We start from the raw sequence: 10,513 nt of genomic DNA, 5'->3' as shown, positions 1-10,513 counted from the left end.
CACAGTCCTGGTAATCTCTCCCATTTTGGAAGTCGCACCCCGAGCATTCCACCTCTCCTGCCAACTGGCAAGAATTGCCTTGCGAATCTCTGGAAACATATCTGTACATGGGACAGCACTAGGGGGGGCAACTCTAGCTGCTGCCTCCCTTGCAAGTCCATCAGCTAGTTCGTTCCCGTGTACGCCAACGTGTCCTGGAACCCAACAAAACCCAACGCGATATCCCCTGTTGCTTAGCAAATACAGCCACTCGAGAACAGATAAAACTAGGGGATTAACAGAGGGGGTAAAGGAGCCCAGCGCAGAAAGAGCACTACGAGAATCACTAAAGATCATAAAAGAGTCCACAGGGAGCGTAAAAATAATCTGTAAAGAGAGGACTATTGCAGACAGCTCTGCAGTAAATACAGAAGCAACAGAAGAAAGAAGGAGGGGAACACAACACCAAAGCCAACTCCAGCATCCAACTTAGAGCCATCAGTAAAGACAGGGATGGAGTCCGAGAGTTCAGTGAAATGCTCTAAAAATAAGGCTCGGGACGCATATGGCGGTAAATCCCTCTTATTATCTATAGTGGGAGAACACACGGATACACCGGGGAACTGCCAGTATCCAACCCTAGGTACTCGATAAGGGCAGATAGGAATGGGAGGGAAAGACAACGGTGTCATGGCAGACGGAACCCAAAAGGTTTAGGGAGACTAGGTCGCTGATCATATGCAGGCGAACTGGAATCCCGCAAAACTGACACACAAGGAACTGCTTCCGGAAGGCGTTGGACGCGGAACCAGCAACGGAATAGAGAGGACTGGCGTCTCAAATCCAGAGACAGGACGCCAGCATCCACGAGGAGGCTAGGTATTGGTGAAGACCGGAATGCACCAGTAGCCAAGCGGACCCCGGCGTGATGTACTGAGTCGTACGCGTAGTGAGCCTCCTTGGCGGAGGAGTATGCCTCGCAGCCATATTCCAACTTGGAAAGGATGAGTGTTCTGTGGAGGAGTAGCGTGTCCCTGTCTGCACCCCAAGAGGTATGAGCGGCTTTCTGACAAGCCGCCTTAACGTAACGTAAATGAGGCACCCAGGTTAGGCAGCTATCAAATAAAAGACCGAGGTAACGAGTCGTCTCTACACAGGACAGTCGCCTATTACCAAAATATAAGTCAGGGTCCGGATGAACGCCTCGAAGACGACAGAAATGCATAGCTACTGTCTTTGAGGACGAAAATCGAAAGCCTCGCGTATTTGCCCAATTGACGACTCTATTAATAGTCAATTGCAGTTTTCGTTCAATCAACGACATCCTTGCCGCAGAAAACGAAATGGATAAATCGTCTACATATAAGGAGCTATGAACTCCATCAGGCAGGACACCAACGACTCCATTAATAGCCACAGCAAATAGCGTAACACTGAGAATACTTCCCTGTGGTACACCATCATCAAGTGGACAAACCTCGGAAAGAGTACTCCCCACTCTAACCCGTAAAAGACGATGAGATAAAAACTCCTGAATAAAAACAGGGAGACGGCCACGAAGACCAAACTCAAACAGGTTAAGTAAAATTCCATGACACCAAGCGGTGTCATAGGCCTTCTCCAGATCAAAAAACACGGTCACCTGGTGGTGATTATTGGCAAACGCCTCACAAACTGAGGACTCCAAGGATAAAAGAGCATCCGAGGTGGAGCGCATCTTTCGGAAACCATATTGCACCGGGGTCAATAAATTCCGGCTCTCCAAGTACCACATAAGCCTGACATTCACCATCTTCTCCATCACTTTACAAATGCAGAATGTTAAAGAAATAGGACGATAGTTAGTTGCTTGGAGATGATCTTTCCCAGGCTTCAGAATGGGGAGAATTACAGCCACACTCCACAGAGATGGAAAATCACCGGTACGCCAAATGAAATTGTAAAGATCCAATAAAAATGTAAAACCACAGTCAGACATGTGGCGTAAGAAAGCATAAGGGATGTCGTCTGGACCTGGCGATGAATCATGACACTGGGATAAAGCCGTCTTGAACTCGGAGAGAGAAAATGGGATATTATAAGATTCCCCTCCGGTGGAAGCGAAGTTAACGCCGAGTGATTCCAAATCCCGGCGATGACGAGCCCCTGGTGCAGTATGATCTTTCCTAGAGACACTGGCAAAGTGCTTGGTGAATAGGTCAGCAACAGTCTTAGGGTCCGCCACCGTTTCCCATGCATGCGATAACATTGGAGGGGGAGGGGGGGAAAACTTCCCAGAGATCTTACGAACTCTGTTAAAGACTTCTGTGAGTTTAGTTCTGGTAGTGATGGAAGAGACATAAGCCTTCCAAGAAATTCGTTGAGCCTCCTTGAAAGTGCGTCGTGCTCGAGCACGCGCTCGCCGAAAAGCATCCAAACACTGGGGGTCCCCACGGTGACGACGAAGTCGAGAGAATACAGCACGCTTCTCTTGCACAGCAGTAGTGCAAGCGGTGTTCCACCAGGGAACAGGACGTTTAGGGAACTGGCCAGACGTCCTGGGGACGGATTGAAGGGCTGCAGAATGTAAGGCATCAGTGAAATAGGATGCAGCCTCGTCAGAAGTTCCAAAGTCAGCCAACGGACGAAGAGAGGAGCTAAGTTCCGTAAAACGCTGCCAGTCTGCTTTATCTAGACGCCAGCGAGAAAGGCGTGACTGTGGTCCAGAATCAATGCGTTCCAATAAAATTGGAAAGTGGTCACTGCCATACAAGTCCGGTAAGACCCGCCAACGAAAATCAGGAAGAGAATTAGAAGTGCAAAGTGAAAGATCTATAGAGGTAAAAGTACCAGTTTGGCTATGAAAATGTGTCACCTCCCCAGAGTTTAAAATTTCTCATCCCTGATCCTCAATAAAAGAAGCAACTAAAAGTCCGCGTAGGTTGGTAGCACCATCATCCCACAACGGATGGCGACCGTTAAAATCCCCTAATAAAAGTAAAGGCGAGGAAAGTTCCTGCACCAGGTCGTCAAGATCGTGTCTGTCAACGGGAACACCAGGAGGGAGATAAAGGCTACATAATGTATAAAATTTGCCCAAATAAACCTTAACAGCAACAGACTGCAACGTTGAGTGAAGCTGTAATGGGACATAAGGGATATCACAGCGAACGAATATGGCGGTGCCACCATGGTGGCCCTGTCCAGGATTAGGGGTACTATAAACGGCACGATTCCCAGGAGGAGACAAGCAGGAGAAAACCGAGATATCAATGCTCGGAGTTCCTCCCACGAGGCTCGTAGGCCTCTACAATTCCACTGGAGGAGTAGGAAGATGTCTATTTTCGAGTGCGCTCCAGGCGAGCCCCTGAAAGAGACTGCTTTTTACCCACCTGATTCGGTACGGTAATACGACGAGAAGAGGAGACTGGGACCCGAGAGAAGCCGGGTCGAGGGACCTCGAGCTTTCTCCCAACAAGGAACCTGCGCCCCCTCCGGACGCCGCACTACTAGAGCCAGACCGCACACCACTCCCCGAAGCTACATGCTCGCGGGGAGGATTCAACATGCATCACCTGGGACGAGGCTGGAGAAGCTCCATCAGAACCTGGAGGTTACTCGACAGAATCACAGGACAAAAGGGAAAATCTGTTATGGGACGTAATAACAGTAGCTTCAAAGGGCCGGGAGGAAACCGTAGAGGACACCTGAGCAGCGGGCTGGGCAGAAGAGCGAGTGCCTAGCGATGAGTTGTACGTCTTTGCTCCAGTACCGGCCTTCTGGCGGTAGAGGAGTTCACGGCGCGCACTACCAAGGCTGATAAACTGACTATTTGCAAGTTGCAAAATATCCTGTTCCAGGCGATATCGTGGGCACTGTCTGGAAGACAACTGGTGAGCATCCTGGCAATAGAAGCAATAAGCATCTGACTCACATTCCGCCGTGGAGTGTGAGCCTAATGCAGAACAATTACCACACCGAGAAGGCTCAGTGCAGTATTTCTTACCATGACCATACCCGTAACATGAAAAACACTGTAGAGGGCGGTCAACAAAAGGCTTTACCCGAAGATGGAGAGGGTCAATACTGACACGGTCAGGGAGGGTACAACCAAAAAAGGTGAGAAGTATCATGTTAGCTGAACCCTTCATCTTGGACACCTTATGAACAGAACTAGGGCACATCCCAAGTATTTCCTCCTCAGAGAACTCATAGAGGTCATGATTATATATACTGCCTTTACTATAATTGAAGGTATGATGTGCTTTGACCGTTTCAAACATGTCAGCAGGGCATGGTAGATGTTGCAGCATTATAGCTTGAGTAATATCTTTAGCCCTGACTAACACTCCCTTCCCATACTTTTTCAGATTCCCCTCAGGGATCGTGCCAATTTCTTTGGCGAGGTACCTAGCAGCATGAATGAAGTTGCCACGCCCATTCCTATAGTATGCAACAAACCAACGAGGGGGAGGGACCTGGCTGTCCCTGGGAGTTGGCTCTAACAAAGCGTCTTCCCAGCACCTGCGATAGGCAGAGTCGCAACAGCATCACACGCCGACTGGGCTTCAGCGCTGGAAGCAAAGGCCACATAGCATCTGTTTGACTTGAAGTCTCCATTATAAATGAGAAGGATACGAAGGACTGTGCCAAATGGCTTGAGTAAGGAGTGCAAGGCACGGTAGGAAAACGATGGATCGATATTCACCATCTGAAGTGCGTCCAGCTTGGAAGAGGGACGCACATCAGAATGCGAGGCAGCCTTGTCAGACACACGTGGACTTTTGTGTCGCACGGATTTGTTTTGGTCAGCCCCTCTAGGAGGTAGGGACTTTCCAGCGGCACCACCAGAAACGTTGAAAGGCTCCAAGGTGGCGACGAGAGAGGGCCGTGTAGGGGTAATCGGGGACAGGCGGACGTCAGGGAGAGAGGTAGGCCGAGGCAAGGGAAACTTACCCATATACAGGGGAGGTGTTTCACTCCCCCACACCCCCACCCACCACGGAGCCCAACAAGGGGAGGCTGAATGTTGGGGCCAAACCGCACCCAACTGCCCCAGGGGTAATGGGGAAGTATACGCATCCACTGCCAGGTGTTTAACGGCGGCCGCGGGACCGTTGCGACCGCCCACCCGGCAATGACCACTTGACCCTAGCCATCGCATGACCAGCCGACTGATTCAATGGGGCCACACTGAACCACCCGTCTTACCCCAACCCTCCCACCAAAGGAGCGTGTTGCCCACCGAGGGGAACTACACCCTGCCCCGCGGTGGACTCAACCCCCAGATAAAAGGGCACGAGGAGTATACGGGACGCCACGCACGGCAAACACGTGGGGAGACAGTAGCCCTGCCCTAGGTGGTAAAAGGGCAGGGCGGGAGGAGGCAACATCACCAGTAGGCCTCCTCTACCGGTGATGAGGGGGGAGCACTTGATCCACGAGGCCAACGGACATGGAGCCCTATCGAGGTGGGTAAGCCACCACGGTAGGTGGTGCCGCCGACCTCGCTTCAAGCCCCGTCAGCACGACAAGGTGACTCCCCTTCGACGGGGGCTAAGAGAGGATGACCAAGAGTCAGTTAAGAGAGCAAGAAGATCGCCAGTAGAACGCCCCTTGCGGAATCCATATTGGCGATCAGATAGAAGGTTAGAAGTGAAAAGGTGCTTTTGAATCTTCTGGTTAAGGATTGATTCAAAAGCTTTAGATAGACAGGAAAGTAAAGCTATAGGGCGGTAGTTTGAGGGATTGGAACGGTCATCCTTCTTAGGCACAGACTGTACAAAGGCATACTTGCAGCAGGAAGGAAAGATAGATGTTGATAGGCAGAGACGAAAGAGTTTGACCAGGCAGGGTGTCAGCACAGAAGCACAGTTTTTAAGGACAATAGGAGGCACTCCATCAGGTCCATAAGCCTTCTGAGAGGTGAGGCCAGAGAGGGCATAGAAAACATCATTTGGAAGAATCTTAATAACGGGCATAGAGGAGTCAGAAGGGGGATGAGTAGGAGGAATATGCCCAGAATCGTCCAAGGTGGAGTTCTTACAGAAAGTTTGATTGAAGAGTTCAGCCTTAGAGACAGATGAGACGGCAGTGCTGCCGTCAGGGTTAAGGAGAGGAGGGAAAGAGGAAGAAGTGAAATTGGAGGAGATATTTTTGGCTAGATGCCAGAAGTCACGGGAAGAATTAGAAGAAGCAAGGTGTTGACATTTTCTATTAATGAAAGAAGTTTTGGTAAGTCGGAGAATAGATTTGGCACGATTCCGGGCTGAAATGTAAAGATCAAAGTTAGCGGGAGTTCGAAGGCTCTGGAACCTTTTGTGAGCTGCCTCTCTATCTTTAATAGCACGAGAACAAGCATGATTAAACCAAGGCTTTTTAGCATGAGGAGCAGAGAAAGAACGTGGAATGTATGCCTCCATTCCAGAGACAATCACCTCTGTGATGCGCTGAGCACACACAGAGGGGTCTCTCTCCTGGAAGCAGTAATCATTCCACGGGAAATCGGAAAAGTACATCCTCAGGTCGTCCCACCGAGCTGAAGCAAAATGCCAGAAGCATCGCCTCTTCGGTGGGTCCAGAGGATGTACAGGAGCGATAGGACAGGATACATAAAAAAGGTTATGATCGGAGGAGCCCAACGGAGAGAACAGTTTGACAGAGTAAGGAGAAGGATTAGAGGTAAGGAAGAGGTCTAGAATGTTGGGCCTGTCTCCAAGACGGTCGGGAATACGAGTAGGGTGCTGAACCAACTGCTCTAGGTCGTTGAGGAGAGCAAAGTTGTAGGCTTGTTCACCAGGCTGGTCAGTGAAAGAGGATGAAAGCCAAAGCTGGTGGTGAATACTGAAATCTCCCAAGATGTAGATTTCAGCAAAGGGAGAGTGAGTCAAGATGTGCTCCACTTTAGAATTCAAATAGTCAAAAAAATTGACATAGTTAGTAGAGTTAGGCGAGAGATAAACAGCACAGATGTATTTAGTAATAGAATGACAATGAAGTCTTAGCCAGATGGTGGAAAATTCAGAAGAGTCAAGGTCGTGGGCACGAGAGCAAGTGATGTCGTTGCGCACGTAGGCGCAACATCCAGCTTTAGATTTAAATTTAGGATAGAGATAGTAGGAGGGAACAGAGTAGAGGTTGCTGTCAGTAGCCTCAGAAACCTGTGTTTCGGTGAGGAAGAGAAGGTGAGGTTTAGAGGAGGAGAGATGGTGTTCCACAGAATGAAAATTAGAACGAAGACCGCGAATGTTGCAGAAATTGATAAGGAGGAGGTTCGAGGAGTTATCAGGACACCTCTCAAGTCGGCAGCCAGAAGGGGAGTCCTCCCTGGGGGAATTTATGGTCCCCTCCCCCCCAGGCGGTGTTTTCGTTAACCATTTTGAATTTTCAATTTTGGGAAAAGATGTGTGTGTTGTGTGAATGTAGTGTGGTGTAGAAAGAGAGAGTAACTGTCTTTTGAGAGCATGCTGAACTGCTCTCTGGTGTTGATGAGACAAAAGGGAGAAGGTTAGTGAGGACATGGGAAGGGTCTTTGAAGGGCTTCAGCACCCTCCTCGCTTCCCATATATCCTCACCGGGAGTAGCTCACGCCCGTTCGGTAGGGGTCTTCCTATCTACTGCTGATGCTCAGGCCCGTACCAAGAGTTATGAAGGTCGAGCCGCGTAACTTCCCTTCGCCAATGTAGGCACGGCCTCAGACCGTGCCTTCAATCCTCATCACAAGTCGCTCGGGAAGGTAAATACACATACACACACTGCAACCTTCTTTTCACCAACCATATCTAATGCACGCACACACATACAAACACACAGTGCTATTCATGGAGGTGTAATACCTTCGTGGTGCTATTACAGCAATAATATTGTCGGTTTCATTCCGTCTGTCCACTCGTGAACGTAGATGTGGCACCTGCGCATTGTGAGTTTTTGTGATTGCGTGAAGATCATTTGAAAGTTTGTGTATACAATAAATCCTCAAACCATCGTATATGAACCGCAAACAGAAGATTTGCATCGATAATATACCATACAAGAACACGAATAAATAACTTGTATAACAGTATAGTTTGATCATACTCGAACGATCTATAGCCTTTCAGATACTCATATTTCATCTCATTTATGGATATAAAGTGACATACGACTCTGCAAGTGTCTATACATAAGGAATTTTGATGTTGCATGTATAAATAACATGTGTAGCCTAATATATTCGAAATAGCCTAGCATCGCATTCAACAGTTATTATTTATTATTTCATGTTTTTTTCCATTATTAATCGTTATTTGCATGCAGTAAATTATTAAGATAACCCTTTGTTTGCACTTGCAGAGCCAGATGTCTTAACTGAAATTAGAAAGAATTTGAAAAACCATAGATCGTTGGAGAATGTGAGAAACGAAGGTTGCCGCCTGGCTAGTTCCTCTGTGCTTTGAAGGCGCGTGCAGTTGTTGTAAACAAGACAAACATATTCCCTGCAACTATAATATACGACTTTCCGATTAGGGAAAATATTTTCTCAGGTTGTTTTAACTGAACCGCAACTATTTGTCACGCCAAATTTGGAAAATAAACATATTTTTCCTCGAAGGTCTGAGGGAAGACACGGGGTAGACCTTGCCTTCCCTTCGTCTCTCCCGCAGACCTTCGTTCCAAAAATGCTAGTGACTATAGGTACGCACCGTCCTTCCCTTCGATCTTCGTCGTTAAACCTTCGTGACTCTTGGTACGGGCCTAAGGCTCTTCGTCTCATCAGCTCTCCTCCTCTTACTGATAGTCTTCTGCCTCTTAAATTCCCGCGCCATGTTGCCTCTCTTTCTATCTTCTATCGATATTATCACGCTGATTGCTCTTCTGAACGTGCTAATTGCATGCCTCCTCCCCTCCTGTGGCCTCGCCGCACACGTCTTTCTACTCATGCTCATCCCTTTACTGTCCAAATCCCTTCCGCACGAGTTAACCAGCATTTTCACTCTTTCATCCCTCACGCTGGTAAACTCTGGAACAATCTTCCTTCATCTGTATTTCCTCCTGCTTACGACTTGAACTCTTTCAAGAGGAGGGTATCAGGACACCTCTCCTCCCGAAATTGACCTATCATTCGGCCACTCCTCTGGACTCTTTTCTAGGAGCAGTGCGTAGCGGACTGTGTTTTTCAGTATTGTTTCCTTTTTATTTTGCTCTTGAACTGTCTCCTTTGCTGTAAAAAAAAAAATAATAATAAGGTAACGTTGTGGAGAGCAGCAGTGAGTCTCGTTAAGAAGCCTTCCGGCGGAGTGGGTTGGCCTACAGTGTTATGGACTCCCTCAGTACCAGGATATGTTGATACTTGACTAGAATGAAATAGATCTAGATTTTCGTGTCGCTTGTATATATACCCCCTTTCCTACTGTGACACAAAATAGTGACTCAAAGAGGACTGTTGCTTTTGGTAGTAAATGCCTCCCATAATATCGCTGAGACTAGTGTGAGACGCAATGATACTGATTAAAGGCTTCATAACGTGTGAATGCAAACTTCGACTATACAAGAAGCCGACCTTGCTTACCGGGTGGAGTAGGCCAAGGGAACATCCAGAGAATTCGTGGCTCTAGCAAGTCGCTAGATCCTGACATTAGATATTTATGATGGTAATGAGTGACTGGCGCGAATTTAGGGCCGCTTTCACAGTCGTTTTGTTTGTTTTGATCGTTACCAATGGCGACGATCGCCGCTTTAGAATTTCCACTTCTAACTGGCCGATGGGGTAGTGGCGGCTGCGGGGTTAGCCTAGCCCCGCACCTTACCACACACTCTCAACACCTCTCGCTTCCTCTGCAGCCGCCACTACCCCATAGGCCAGTTTCACGTGTATGTTAGCCTTTTTGTTAGCTGTTTTTTTGTGTGTTTTTGATTAAGGCGCGAACTGTTATCTCACGTGAGGTCCGGTATACCGTTGCCTGCTTTCACAAGTTGATTGTAGTAAGGTGAGATAACACAATAGCCTTTTTAGTTAAGTGATGTGTGGCCGAGCGGTAGCCGTTATAAGTTCACTTTAGTTCACTTTAGTTCTCTCTCTCAGGTTGATACAAATACCAAATGTATTTTAACTATATTAACAGTTGTACTACATAAGGTTTACAGTTTACGTGAGCGAGACGCACGAAATCAGAGACAGCCACACCGCTGCAGGGCGCGGGGCGGCAGAGCACCGCTCGCCTGCCCGTCACCCGTCTTCTCTGCCTTCTCCGCGTTGTTCGCCCGTTTTATTTGCTTGTAGTTCGTCCGGAAAGGTGTGGGTTCCGGTTGATGACTGTTGATGAAAGTCATCATTTGCTGATCCTAGTGTCAGTTCATCACAGCTTCCCACGGCCAAAAGCACGACGTGTTGTTAGACATCCTGTTGTGCGACACCGACCGGGTGTCGCCACACGTACAGTCATACATACACATGTACATTATAATATACACATTACATCGCTCGGTTCTCTAAAAGTCGCGACCTCGCGACTCACCCGACCTTTAAAAGCAGTGTACCTACCCATGTTACAGTCGCACAATGTGTACTAGTTAAACG

The sequence above is a fragment of the Eriocheir sinensis genome, chromosome 48 (assembly GCF_024679095.1).
Source record: "Eriocheir sinensis breed Jianghai 21 chromosome 48, ASM2467909v1, whole genome shotgun sequence".
In the NCBI taxonomy this organism is placed as follows: Eukaryota; Metazoa; Arthropoda; class Malacostraca; order Decapoda; family Varunidae; genus Eriocheir; species Eriocheir sinensis.
Note: the sequence above shows the minus strand (reverse complement) of the source record.